General features: G+C 48.3%; 1 long non-coding RNA gene across 1 annotated transcript in view; it reads right to left on the bottom strand.

The window, feature by feature from the left end:
- Positions 1–11,431, bottom strand: part of LOC308486513 — a 34,184-nt gene extending 22,753 nt beyond the window's left edge. The window contains exon 1 of the long non-coding RNA XR_013991114.1: positions 11,158–11,431. This is a non-coding gene — a long non-coding RNA (uncharacterized lncRNA). The remainder of the gene's footprint in view (positions 1–11,157) is intronic.
- Between the last annotated feature and the right edge of the window lie 53 nt (positions 11,432–11,484).

The following is an 11,484-nucleotide window of genomic DNA, read 5'->3' on the forward strand; positions in this document are numbered from 1 at the left end:
TGTGGCCAGCATGACTAAGCCGCTTCTGGCGAACCAGAGCAGCGCACAGAAACACCGTTTACCTTCCCGCTGGAGCGGTACCTATTTATCTACTTGCACTTTGACGTGCTTTCGAATTGCTAGGTTGGCAGGAGCAGGGACCGAGCAACGGGAGCTCACCCCGTCGCGGGGATTTGAACCGCCGACCTTCTGATCAGCAAGTCCTAGGCTCTGTGGTTTAACCCACAGTGCCACCCGCGTCCCTTGTTTGGAAAGCTATTAATAAACAATATATCCTCTCCTGCCACCCTGAACATTCCCACAAAATGGGCCATTAACAGAGGACAGGCAGGGAAATCATCAGCAAAGTAAATAATAATAATAATAATAATAATAATAATAATAATAATAATAATTTATTATTTATACCCCGCCCATCTGGCTGGGTTTCCCCAGCCACTCTGGGCAGCTTCCAACTGAATATTAAAAACAATACAGCATTAGACATTAAAAACTTCCCTAAAGAGGGCTGCCTTCAGTTGTCTTTTAAAAGTAAAATAGTTGTTTATTGCCTTGACATTTGCTGGGAGGGCGTTCCACAGGGCAGGCGCCACTACCGAGAAGGCCCTCTGCCTGGTAAAGATTCTGTGCCAGCTGGAAAATGTGTGGAGCCCCTCCCTGAGCTCTGAGATAGTGAGCAGAGACAAAGCAGATTGGAGAGTTTAGGATTGCAGCTGAGGATGATGTGGGCGGGAGAAAAATAGTTGCAGTCTGTAAAATGCGGCCAGCTACAGAGAGGCCAGGCCACGGCTGGTTTCTTTTTGAATGCAAGGCTGCTGTGGCACTAGGAGAAGCAAGAACCTCCCAGGGTGTCAATGCCCCTCAGTCGTAGACTCAGGTTGTGTATATATGTGTGAATAAGCCGTATATCATAAAGACGCCCAAATCTCTGCTGTGCTTCATTTGCAAAGGAAACACGACCCCCGGGTAAGTGCCTGGAGCCCCTGGAATCTCACAGCGCTTGGAGATTGGGATTGTGTGTAACATTATGTTAAGCTTTTGCCTTTAAGGAAGCAAATAAAGAAGAAAATGGTGCTGGAAACTCCTTGGACCATCTCATATTACTGCAATTTTAAATTCAGAGAAACTTTAAGATCTTGCAAGATCAGAACTTTTCGACTCAATTGATAATGTTGCATTTGCAGCTCGGCAAGCAAATTGGAAATTATGACAAAATCGGTTCCCCCATTGCTAGTCGCTGTGCTTATCGTGCATATATTTGAGCTTTAATTGAATTTTCACAGTCTGTACTTTTTGAATTTCATGGCCATTTGACTCCACTATTTACATTTCTCTCCCCACACACCCTAATATAGATATAGATATTGCTGTCAGCTGAGGAAAGCACTTCATGGCTCCTGGATCCCAGCTGATGGAAACCGCAGGAGGGGAGAGTTGCTCTTGTGGTCGGATCCTGCCTGCTGGTTTCCCTTTGGAGACATCCGGTCAGCCACTGTGAGAACAGGATGCTGGACTAGGTGGGCCACTGACCTGGCCCATCTGCGGAGCTCCAGTTTTGTTCTGACATTCTGTTGATCTGATTAAATGAGCTTTAAAAGGTAAAGGGACCCCTGACCATTAGGTCCAGTCGTGGACGACTCTGGGGTTGCGGCGCTCATCTCGCTTTACTGGCTGAGGGAGCTGGCATACAGCTTCCGTGTCATGAGGCCAGCATGACTAAGCCGCTTCTGGCGAACCAGAGCAGCGCATGGAAACACAGTTTACCTTCCCTCCGTAGTAGTACCTATTTATCTATTTGCACTTAACGTGCTTTCGAACTGTTAGGTTGGCAGGAGCAGGGACCGAGCAATGGGAGCTCACCCTGTTGTGGGGATTCGAACCGCCAACCTTCTGATCAGCAAGTCCTAGGCTCTGTGGTTTAACCCACAGCACCATCTGCATCCCTAAAGGAGCTTTAGTCCACAACAATTTCATTAAGATGATGCAAGAAAGTTTGTGGTTTTAACACACATAAGTCCTTTTCCACGCAGCACATAGCCAAGCGATGGACCTCTATATCCCTCAAGAGGAAGTGATGGCCATCAACTTGGATACCTTTAAAAGAGGATTAGAGAAAAAAATAAAATAAAAGAGGATTAGAGAAATCCATGGAGGAGGAGAGGGTCTACCTAGGGATGGATCTGCTATGAAACCAAGGAAGCTTGAGCTTCAAGGCCCCTAATATTGGAGGTTTGAGGAATCACTGGAGGCATAAGTGCCAAGGATTCAAACTTTTGTTTGGCTCAGAACCACCTTTGGGAGTCAGCTGTCCAAAGAGGAACAGGACCACCCCAACACCTTGCCTCCAATTTCTACCTGTGAATAACCTTTCCAGAATAATGCCACAGTCAATGGTTTTGGAAAATGCTGAGATACTGGGCAGCTCCCAAACAAGTGTCACCTATGGGACTGCCTCTCCTGGTATGTCCGATGGAGGACCTTACGGTCTTCAAATCTTGGAGGTCCTGGGCCACAGGGAGCTTAGGCTGGCCTCAACCAGAGCCAGGGCTTTTTTGGCCGTGGCCCCGATCTGGTGGAACGCTCTGTCACAAGAGACTAGGGCCCTGCGGGACTTGACATCTTTCCGCAGGGCCTGCAAGGCGGAGCTGTTCCACCAGGCCTTTGGCCAAGGCACAGTCTGACCCCCTCCTTTGGTAATCCTCACAGAACTCTAGCCCAATGGTTGCCATTAATTTGATTTTGAACTGATTTTAAAATGAATTGATTTTAGAATATTGTGTTACTTTTATTGTTGTTAGCCACTCTGAGCCCGGCTTCAGCTGGGGAGGGCGGGATATAAATAAAAAATTATTATTATTATTATTATTATTATTATAAACAATACAGCATTAAATATTAAAAACTTCCCTAAATAGAGCTGCCTTCAGATGTCTTTTAAAAATAAGATAGCTGCTTATTTCCTTGACATCTGATGGGAGGGCGTTCCACAGGGAAGGCACCACTACCAAGAAGGCCCTCGTGTCTGGTTTCCTGTAACTTCACTTCTTGGAATGAGATGTCATGAGAATACAATACGATCCTGCTGGATCCGGCCAATGGCCCACCTATTCCAGCATCCTCTTCTTCTCTCAGTGACCAGCCAGGTGCCCATTACAGAAAACCTGCAAGCAGAACCTGAGCACAAGAGACCTCTCCCCTCTTGTGGGTTCCAACATCTGGCGCAGCACAGCCATCGATAGTCCTCCATGAACTTGTCTAGCCCTCTCTTAAAGCCATCCATGTTGGTGTTCCTTTTTTTTAAAAAAATGATTTTTATTGAAATTTACAATCACCAACCAACCTCCACCACCCACCACCAAAACATCACATCTTGTTACATATATCCTACTTTGTGTTTCATAGATCCATTAGCTTCCGTCCTTCCCTTCCAGCAGTTTTCCTATTCCATTCTATAGTTTACAGATTCTTTAATTATAAATTATGCCATGACATGAGAGGTATTTCAATCCTGCCAACGTTTTCATATTTGTACAGTTCTCACTTATATAAACCATAAATTCACTCCATTCTTTTTGGTACTTTGTCTCCTCCTGATTGTGAATTCTGTGTGTCAATTTAGCCATCTCAGCATACTCAACCAACTTTATCTGCCATTCTCTTATCGTCGGCATCTCCTGTTGCTTCCATTTTAGAGCTATCACAACTCTGGCTGCAGTTGTTGCATATAAATATAATCTTTGATCTATCTTTTTATTTTTTATTTTTTTATAAGATATTTATTGAAATTTTCAAAGTATTACAAAATAAAATAAAAGCAGTAGAAAGTACAAAATAAAAATAGTTAACAAAGTAGAAAAAGAAGAAGAAAAAAAACCCCTTCCAACCATATGAATACAAATTCAAAAATAAGAAAAAGTGACAAAAGAAAAAATACAAAAATACATCACAAACAATTAAAAAACATTTAAAAACAAATTCATTATTCTAAAATCCTTAACTGTCATTACCTTCTTTCTTTGACCTCCTCCTCCTCCCTTTCTTTGTATCCTAGTTATTAATTATCCCAGCAAATCCTTTCCATATTTCATAATATTCTGTCATTACATTACCCTAAACTGTTTTAATCTTATCTTACTATAATAAAATAAACCTTAAAACTTAAAACTTAAATCTTATCCTTACCCATTTCTCATAACCAAAATATTCTTTCATAATTCTTTAAACATCTTTACTAAAGCCAAGTAATTTCATTCCAACATTTTTCTGACATTCATCAATTTTATAAAACAGTTCTAATGGTAGAAAAAAGAGATACAAACAGATCCAATCTTCATCCAACGTCCTTTCCTCCTGGTTCCGGGTTTTGTCAGTCCTTATTATCCTGTCAATCTAGCCCATTAACCTGGCAGCCTTATATCCGAGACCCTCAAGTCTCTTCCATGTCCCTTCCGCAGCTCTTCTTCATATTTGTAACTGTATTTTCCCTTGTCTCCTGCTCGTGGTAACTCCAGCTTGACAATATTTTTAACCCTTCTCGACAGATCAGCCCCTTTTCCATATTCAACACTGAATTCCATATGACATTTAAAAGCATGTTTCAAAGACCCTCCAAAATTAAAATTAAGAGCCCCCACAATCCCAAACATCTCATGGCCCATTGCCAGATTTGAAAAGTCCAAACATCCCAGCATAGGGGGGTCAATCCAGCCCCCATTTCCAAGCCAAACCAAACTTTTTCTTTCCAAATCTGGCTTTTTCCAGGTTCATTTGTCAAATCCGAAAACTCATATTCCTGTTGGGCCTGTTCTGTCAGGACACACTCCTGATTTAATTCCTGAGTGGGCTCCACATATTTTCCCACTGTCTGTTCAAAATTTCCCACTGCCTGTTCAAAGTTTCTAGTCGAAGTCGCCATCCAATTCACCTTCTCATGTAACTGTTCCAGTAGGGCATTTGTTTTATAGAAAGCACACAACAAAGCTTCTGAATACATTGTCCTGCAAGGTCAAATGCCTGTTCCCACGATTGTAATCTGTAACAGCTGCCGGCTCCCTGGAGTTGGTTACAGTTTCACAGTCTCCCTCTAGGGGGGAAACTTCTATTTGTTCTTGCAACAAAGTTTCCCTTTTTGAGATACTTTGTCAATATTTGTTGCTTAAAGATGCGAAGGGAAGCAGTGGAATCGCTATGTTTCTCTTCTTTTAGCTATCTGTCAAAAACGCTTGTCTCTGGTCAATGAACTTCAAACGTCAGTCCTGACACCCCGCTCCAGGATCAGGACGGAGGAAGGTTACTTTACTTTAAACTCACTTTAAACAGTCCAAAAAAAATCCCCCTCCTTCTCCTGCTGTCGAAGGGGGGTTCCACAATTTTAAATGATGAAATCCAATCCTTTAAAGGCGATTTTCTAAGCTCTAGTTTACATTGTCTTTGCTTTATTCTGTCTACAAAAGAACGGAAGGCTGACTTCCTGTTTAGACCTTCCCGTTCCGTACCAAATTAAGATAGGTTTTTAAAATCCAATTCCTTTCTGCTCGCAAGTCCTTATTTGATGTCCAGTTATTCAAAGTCTGAGTACTCACAGGTGCTTATTTTAGAGTCCAAATTGTCCCAGGAAAAAGGCAGCACTCTCCGGCAACGGCCATGCGGCTTCGCTCCACGGAAATAGCAGTTGACTCACAGCACTGCGCCACTTCCCCCTCTTCACTTCGGAGCCCATTAGTGGGTTCCTTAGCGAGTTGGGGGGGCGCTAAAGGTGCCCGCCGAGTCCCATGGTCACAGGCTTCATCCGCCTGTGATTTTTAAGAGGGTCCCCACTTCGCTGTAGCGGAGAAGACCTGTTTCCCGTGGAGCTAGTCCCTCCTGTTCAGAGGGAGTCCGCCATTGCCGATGGCGCCACCCCGGAAGTCTCTTTGATCTATCTTTTTAATCCCTTCGCCCACCAAACCTAGCAAAAATTCTTCCAGCGCCATCCATGTTGGTGTTCACCACAACGTCCCTTAATTTAACTAGGTGTAGCACTAAGAAGTACTTCCTTTTATCTGTCCTGCCATTTGGTCACACCAACCCTCCATCTCTCCAGAGAGTTTCTGTGGCCAATGTTATCCGAAAGCTGCCATGGCTGAGAGATCCAGGAGAATTGGCAGGGACTAATTCCTTTTGGCTTAGGTCATCCATCAAGGTGACTAAGGCAGTCTCAGTATGGAGGAAAGGCCTGAATCCAGATGGAAATGGATCTAGAAACTCAGTCCATCACTGGTCTTGTTTGCAGGCGGTGCCTCCAGCTCAGGGGGGTGGGAATGGGGAAGTTGTTTCTTGTCTTGATTGAGACGCATTTGGGGAAACTATTAATTTAGCCCTTCACTCCTGCAGGTACAAATGCAGTAAATATTGCCTAGAACTTTAAATACAATGAAATGCTGTAGAATCGTTTCACCATGTAATGGGAAATGTGATCATGATTACCAGCTGAAGGTATGGCTCTCTTTTCTTTGATGTCTGCTTGCTAATGAGCCCTCCTGTCCAGGGGGTGTCCTGATAATTATCTGAAGGGGCTCATGAAGGCAACCCTGCCCCCCACCCCTGGACTGCACCCACATGAAAGTGGCAGTGGAAAGGACCCTGAATTATCGTAGAGGCAGGGAAGATATTCCAGTGTGAGAGACCAGGAGAGGAGAGCAAAGCTCCCAGGCTTAGATCAGGGGTCAGCAAACTTTTTCAGCAGAGGGCCGGTCCACTGTCCCTCAGACCTTGTGGGGGCCAGACTATATTTTGAAGAAATGAACAAATTCCTATCTCCCCAAAATAACCCAGAGATGCATTTTAAATAAAAGCACACATTCTACTGATGTAAGAACACGCTGATTCCCGGACCATCTGCGGACCGGATTTAGAAGGCGACTGGGCCGGATCCAGGCCCCCGGGGCTTAGTTTGCCTACCCATGGCTTAGAGGGCTGGATTAAAAGGCTGCTTTTGGACAGAGAGAAAGTTCTGCATGTGTGAGTGTTTTTTGTATTCTGAATAAAAAAATTCCTTCCTGTAGCACCTTAAAGACCAACTAAGTTAGTTCTTGGTATAAGCTTTCGTGTGCATGCACACTTCTTCAGATACACTGAAACAGAAGTTACCAGATCCTTCTATATATTGAGAAGGTGGGGAGGGGTATTACTTAGAAGGGTGGTGGGAATCGGAGATTGGCAGATAGCTGAGATGAGCCTGTTTGTATTCTGGTTACCCTGTAGCTAATTTTCTTCTCCCTTTATTTTTATGCTTCTGTTGTTATAAGACTCTGTATTATATTACACATTAATACTATTATTATTATTATTATTATTATTATTATTTAGTTGCATGACTGTTCTGATTTTCACATTGCCAAGATATTGTGTCATATACTGACATTTGCAAGCTGTGCTACCATAATGACTAAGGCCTTAAATGACAATTTTGGGATATATTTTGGTGATTAAGATTTAACTTAATATTTTTAACTGCTGTTATATCTGTATTGCCCCTGTTATACCCAAGTGCAAACTCAAATGTATCCCTATCATGTTTTATGACTTCCCTGATATTGTATGTGAGATGGAACTGGTCTGTGACTGAAATAATAAATTTATTTAATTTACAGTGGTACCTCAGGTTAAGTACTTAATTCGTTCCGGAGGTCTGTTCTTAACCTGAAACTGTTCTTAACCTGAAGCACCACTTTAGCTAATGGGGCCTCCTGCTGCCGCCATGCGATTTCTGTTCTCATCCTGAAGCAAAGTTGTTAACAAAAGGTACTATTTCTGGGTTAGCGGAGTCTGTAACCTGAAGCGTCTGTAACCCGAGGTACCACTGTACTGACATTTGTGTTCATCACTGTTAACTTCCCTGTGGACTTTTGATGAAAGGCAGTATATAAATTTAACAAATGATAATAATGATAATAATAATAATTTCTTCAATAGCCACTAGTGGCATCTGAGCTAGGGCACACCCCACATGCTCATGGCAAAACACCGTATTTGCTGGGGCTGGAGGGCGCCAGGTTGGGGATGGGACTTTGACAGATGCCCGTGGGATACTCACAGAAATGGGAAACAAGGCTGATGAAACCATGATGACGAATTGCGATTTAAGAAGCATTGAGTTGAGTGACCTTCCATCAGGCTGGGAATCTGCAGGGGCCTTCAAGCTCCAAGGAAGCTGTGAGGCCCTGTTGGAGCACAAATCAGTGGCCAGACAAATGATGGGAGTGGGGCAAGAGCCCACCCCTCAGCCCTGCCCAGGTGGCTGCTCAGCTCACTACACATCCACTGAACCGAAGAAGCGCTGCGTGTCACAACAGCAACCCCAGCGGCAGGCTGTGTAAGGTTCACTGCCTGGCACAGGCGGGCGAGCCTTGCAGAGACTGGCAATGGCCATGATGTATCGCTAGGGTTAGTGTCACACAGACAATCAGGAAACACACGAAGCCACAGATGGGACCACCAAAGGAGAGACAGACAAAAACAAAAAGCCTGCCCAGTACTGGCATTTAAATCTCTTCGTGTCTCCATTCTGGAAATCCACAGCTCCAAGGGCAATGAACCCATTTTTATTTTTATTTTATTGCAACAAAGCCATATTTGCACCTCCAGGCCTGCCTAAAGGTAAAGGTAAAGGGACCCCTGACCGTTAAGACCTGTCTGGGGTTAAGTCCAGACTGAGGTTGCAGCTCTCATCTCGCTCTATAGGCCAAGGGAGCCGGCATTTGTCTGCAGACAGCTTCTGGGTCATGTGGCTAGCATGACTAAACCGCTTCTGGCGAACCAGAGCAGCGCATGGAAACGGCATTTACCTTCCCGCCGGAGCAGTACCTGTTTATCTACTTGCACTTAACGTGCTTTCAAACTGCTAGGTTGGCAGGAGCAGGGACTGAGCAATGGGAGCTCACCCCATCGCGGGGATTCAAACCGCTGACCTTCTGATTGGCAAGCCCAAGAGGCTCAGTGGTTTAGACCACAGCGCCACCCACATTCCCTTCCAAACCTGCCTACTAGTGTTTAAATCTACAGCAAGGAGCAAAAGGTTTGGGTGCTGGACTAAGTGCGCAGCGATGGGGAGGCACGGCTAGGAAGCAAGCCGCCTGCCTTGACTGTGAAAGACAAGCCCATAACTTGCAACCTGTTTGGTCTCTCCATGACTGGATGAATCTGCAAGATTTCCGGAGAAGACACCAGCAAACCTTTGCAGCCTGTAGCTGCAGATGAGCCGGGTCTCAGACGCTGGCAATGGCTTGCTGGTGATTTGACAGCTGTGGTCATTCCATGCTCCTAAGGCAAGTTCTGGAGCTCCAGAGTGAGCCAAAGGAACTGTGAAGCCCACAGACACTCCCAGCCTCCTTTCCAGACTGCTGCGGCTAAGAAGTTCCCCCTTCCATAAGGGTGCTTTGTTTTAAAGAAGTGTTTCTTAGCAGGGCTCCTTGAGGCCACCTTCTGCTGCTCACTTGTTGTTCTGCAGACCCTTCTCTATTCCTGGGGCCGCTCTGCTGCTCCCAGCTAAGCAAATCACTGCTTGCCAGGAACAGCCCTAGGTGAATCAGCCTTTGGTATGCCATGGGGCTGTGACATTTTCAGTGTGGCCCTCACTGTGTGGGCCACAAGACACCTCAAAGTGCCAGCCCCCCGCATTTCTCCAGTCAGTTCCTCCATCCTTGGCGCAGCCCATCCTCCCTTGTTCACAAGACCTGGCAAAGGCAGCCTTTCAGAACCCAAACACAGAGGAGGAGGAGGAGTGCCCTCTCTGGCGCCATCATATTGCAGAGCCTCATGACCCAGCGTCGCACCAAACCCAAGCCGGAACCAGCCTCGCTCTTCTTGGCAGTCATCATGCACCATGCCAGCCGCAGACGGGCACCAGTGTACCGCATCCCGAGATGACCCCGAAGGTGACATTCCTTGCAGTGGGCACCTCAATGCCCATGTTGGCCACCCACCCAGCCGGCCAGTTGTGGCGCAAAGTTTAATAGCACTGCTATGAGGTCTGTCCTCCTGCATGGAAGCTTAATGGGCTTCCATTAGCCCTGTTGGCCCTCCAGCCCACTGGGGAATGGGCTCTCTGTGTGACCAAGGCAGAGGCCCCTGCAGAAAGGCTGGCACCCCTGGCTGGCCTCGGGGCATCGCTGCCCAACAGGAGCCAAGAAGGGGACTCAGCGCCTTCATCCGGCCAGGCCCGAGCCGAGAGCTGTCCGGAGCCGGTGGTGCTGAAACCGGCCGAGGGAAGGCTGCCGGGCTCAGGCACTCTCGGGGGCGGCGGCGGAGCGGGGGGGCGCCACCCAAGGAGGCCAGTGCCTTGTCCTTCTTGCTCCAGCTTCCCCGAGGCCCGCCAGGAGAGGGTCGCAGCCCCCTGGAGACATCGCAAGGCGCAGGTTGGGCTCCATGCAGCGTGCGTGCTGGAGAGCGCCCAGGGGCCATTTCTGAGGGGCGCGACCCACACTCACCCCATAGGGAGAGAAGCGCCCTCCCCCGGCTCCAAAGGCGGAGACCACCGAAGGAGTCAGCGGAGCGGGGGAGCTGGGGTGAGGGGCTGGGGCGGACGTCGAGGGCCCCGCTGCCGTTGCGGAGGATGCGGCGTCGGAGGGGAGACCGCGCCGGGCTACCTGCAAAGCCCGTCGGGCTGAGGTCGGACAGCCGGAGCGGCGGGCGCACCAGCCCCGGAAACTGCCTTCTACAGACTCAGACCTTTAGTCTATCCGATTCAGTAGTGCCTACACTGACTGGCAGCTCTCCAGGCTTTCTCGTCGGAGTTTCTCCCAGCCCACCTCGAAGATATCGTCGCGGGTTGAACCTGGAAGAACCTTCCGCGTGCAAAGCCACGGAACTGCGACTCTTCCCCGTGAGGGAAGCGGGAGCTGCCAGGCGGCAGTCTCTGCTCGACGGCGCTTGCGTTTCCGGATCTCCCGGGGTGAGAGCGTGCCCGCCATCCTACCCCACCCCCGGAGCTCAACGCCCCCTCCCTCGGCACTCCCCGCACCTCACCTGCTCAAACTCGCAAGCAAAGGATCCCGGCGGGATCAGAGGAATGGGGGGGGGCGGAGGGGCGGGCAGTCCAGCCATCCTAGCCCACCCCCAGCTCCTGCCGAAGCTCAGCCCCGGGTGGCCCCAGGAGCCCCCGCGGGGCGAGGCACCTACCTGGGGGTCGCGGGGAGGGGGTCCTTCCGCGGGTCCAGCCGCCGCCACGGCCCTCCGGAGTCACGTCTCTCCTCCTCCTCCATCACCACCCCCTCTGCATCAAGAAAGCGCCCCATGGCAAGCTCCTTCCACTTGGCGGGGTCGGGCGGGGGGGGCTCCAACGCCTCCCCCCCCCCCAATGCAAAGTCTTGCACCTCGCACCGGCCGCCTTTCCTGGGCGCCCCTCGGAGAAGATGGAGCCCCCCAGAAGCGGAGGGGAGGCAGGCAGGCGGCGGCGGCGCGGCTCCTCCATCCAGTCAGCCGCTGACCTGCATTGACGTCATTGCG

Source organism: Podarcis pityusensis, assembly GCF_964106645.2.
Source record: "Podarcis pityusensis genome assembly, chromosome: 10".
NCBI lineage: Eukaryota > Metazoa > Chordata > Lepidosauria > Squamata > Lacertidae > Podarcis > Podarcis pityusensis.